The sequence below is a fragment of the Atheta coriaria genome, unplaced genomic scaffold (assembly GCF_025399875.1).
Source record: "Atheta coriaria isolate IRGN ID8LTWV9N9 unplaced genomic scaffold, Caltech_Dcor_3.1 scaffold514_size3173, whole genome shotgun sequence".
NCBI classification, from domain to species: domain Eukaryota; kingdom Metazoa; phylum Arthropoda; class Insecta; order Coleoptera; family Staphylinidae; genus Dalotia; species Dalotia coriaria.
This window is the reverse complement of record NW_027049981.1, coordinates 1-3,173: the sequence shown is the minus strand read 5'-3', so window position 1 is coordinate 3,173 and position 3,173 is coordinate 1. Positions and strand designations below refer to the sequence as shown.

Below are 3,173 nucleotides of genomic sequence, written 5' to 3'. Positions count from 1 at the left end.
CGAGGAATTCCCAGTAAGCGCGAGTCATAAGCTCGCGTTGATTAAGTCCCTGCCCTTTGTACACACCGCCCGTCGCTACTACCGATTGAATGATTTAGTGAGGTCTTCGGACCGGTACTCGGCGGCGTTTCGATGTCACCGATGTTGCTGGGAAGATGACCAAACTTGATCCTTTAGAGGAAGTAAAAGTCGTAACAAGGTTTCCGTAGGTGAACCTGCGGAAGGATCATTAACGTGGCTGTATTTTTTAGTACTGACCCGTAAAAATCCAGAAGTTGTCAATGAATAAGACTGCAATAAGTTAGTAGAGCGGCACAAGCTCAAACGCTGCTGTCTTAGACATCTTCGTGCGCACTCATTGTTGGTGGCAACGCGTGCTTACCTGTACGGTTCGTATGCTTGTCACGGTCAAAACAACTTTGAGATCAGTTGTCAGAGATGACGACAGTGCATCCATTACTGCGAGTAAATGTCCGGTTTGGTTGTTGTGTCTTTACGCACACCATTCGCGGGACTAGACTGTGAATCTTCTGCGACTATTTACATAGTCGGGGTTGTTCCGAATCTTACGCAGCAGTAATGGAAAATTTTGTCCGGAAAGGTAGTCACTTATTGCAAGTGCGCCTTTTGCAGGGCCAGTTGGACGTTCCGCGTTCGTTTTTTAAACGGCGTGGTCGCCCGAAAGAAAAAATCGTACTCTGTCCGGTTTGGTCTCGCAGAGCGTGCCATTCGCGGGGCTAATTACAAACGTTTCGCCGAGCTCGGCTCGATTGGATCGAGCAGCGCAGCACACGGTGTCGTTTGGTAGTGATACGATTGCGCCAAAGTGCACGCATCTATTTTATACATTACTGCGAGTAAATGTCCGGTTTGGTTGTTGTGTCTTTACGCACACCATTCGCGGGACTAAACTGTGAATCTTCTGCGGCTATTTACATAGTCGGGGTTGTTCCGAATCTTATGCAGCAGTAATGAAAATTTTTGTCCGGAAAGGTAGTCACTTATTGCAAGTGCGCCTTTTGCAGGGCCAGTTGGACGTTCCGCGTTCGTTTGTAAAACGGCGTGGTCGCCCAAAAGAAAGACATAGTACTCTGTCCGGTTTGGTCTCGCTGAGCGTGCCATTCGCGGGGCCAGTTAAACGTTCTGCGCGTGAAACACCGTGGTCGTTTGAATGAACAAAATAGATGTGTTGCAGCATGCGTTTGTCCGATTTGGTTGTTGTATCTCATTGCAAATACACACAAAAACCATTTGCAGGGCCAATTGGACGTTCTGCGCAGCCAGTAGTCATGTACTCTGGTCGTGGTCGTCCGGTACGATGCGCGCAAATTGCACTTTGAAAAAACAGTCGACACTTTGTAGATCAAGAATGAAGGCAACATTCTCTATTAGTACTGTTCGCAGTATTGCAAGCGACTCAAACAGCCTCTGCCAATATTGTGGTTCGGGAAACTAGATTTGTTCGCGTCTATTTTGAATCGTCAAAGTGTGACTCTTTAATAAAACAGTCGAAACTCTAATCAGCATCTACGTTAGTAGCGAAAAAACGAGTAGCATTGTCACGTATACGACGGTTCGTTGTCGGGTCGTATGAAACTCGCACTTCATCGCTGGAGACTTGTGAGAAGTTTACGCAGGCACGATCCGTGTGAGATTGTTAAAGTTTCTTCTAAACGAAAGCGTGATGCAAACAATAAATATATTACTCTAAACGGAGGATCACTTGGCTCGTGGGTCGATGAAGAACGCAGCAAATTGCGCGTCATATTGTGAACTGCAGGACACATGAACATCGACAATTCGAACGCACATTGCGGTCTTTGGATACTGTTCCTGGACCACTCCTGTCTGAGGGTCGTTTCAATTTCCACGACTGTCCGGTTTGGTTTCATCTCATTGCGAGTGTGCCATTCGCAGGGCCAATTGGGTGTTCGTTTGGCTGCCGACATGCTTTTGAAAGTGTGAAGGTGCCGGGCGTCTCCTTAAAAATTTGTACGTCCCCGATTTCGTTTCTAGCAACGGTTGTCCGGTTCGGTTATGTTTCATTGCGAAACTGCCGTTCGCAGGGCCAATGGATGGTTCGCTGGGGGCTTTCGTAGCCTTGCGTCCAACTAATTCGATGCGCGCAGATTGCACTTATACCGCACACGCGCACGTACTAAACGCAAATGTCCGGTTTGGTTAGTATGTCTTGTTTCGGCAAGCGCACGCCATTCGCGGGGCCAAAATTGGTCGTTCTGCGGCTATATATTTGATTATTTATAGTCGTGGTCGTCCGAAGAATAAGCAGCAAATCAAACGTTAGCGTTTTGTCCGGTTTGTCTGCGTGGTTCGTGCTTCGTGCAAGTTTTCACGCAACATTCGCGGGACTGATTCGTAAGGAAGAGCGCTAACGAAGTACGTTGTGTGTTGGTTGCAATCGTGCGGACAGAAACGAAAGAAGGAACGAGGCGTACAATTCCAAACAGTGTGGTCAAGTACAAGTGCGTATATGAAGTAAATTGTCGTGCACGCACGAGGTGTATCGCGCACCACGTGTTTGTCATCACGCAGTGTTTGCACACCACGTACACTTATGGTCAGACGAGAACCCTTCGTGTCCTGGATTTCGGTGAAATCTTTGACAATGCAAGACGATGCGGTTTCGATCACCTTAAGGCGGTGGTGGCGCACCTGCTGGGCAATTGTGCATTAAACGGCGTTTCTTTGTAGCGTAGTGGGTTGTATCACCGTTTTCTCGTGCTGGCAACGGCATGACGAAAACATTTGGAAATAATATCGCGATAGTGTGCATTCGACGTTCTCTTGCTCGGACGTCGATGCCTCACACCGTATTACGCGACCTCAGATCAGGTGAGACTACCCGCTGAATTTAAGCATATTACTAAGCGGAGGAAAAGAAACTAACTAGGATTCCCTTAGTAGCGGCGAGCGAACAGGGAAGAGCCCAGCACTGAATCGCGCGCCCACTGGGGTGCAGCGAAATGTAGTGTACAGGAGGATCCGTTATTCTGTTGCACGGTGATGCGTCCAAGTCCTTCTTGAACGGGGCCATTTACCCATAGAGGGTGCCAGGCCCGTAGTGACCATTGCCGGCTGCGGAAGGATCTCTCCTTAGAGTCGGGTTGCTTGAGAGTGCAGCCCTAAGTAGGTGGTAAACTCCATCTAAGGCT

The 3,173-nt window shown here is 48.4% G+C and overlaps 1 non-coding gene across 1 annotated transcript; it reads left to right on the top strand.

The window, feature by feature from the left end:
- Positions 1-1,703: 1,703 nt before the first annotated feature.
- Positions 1,704-1,858, top strand: LOC135803047 (5.8S ribosomal RNA). The gene has a single exon (XR_010550711.1). It is a non-coding gene; the product is annotated as a 5.8S ribosomal RNA (ribosomal RNA).
- The last annotated feature ends 1,315 nt before the right edge of the window (positions 1,859-3,173 follow it).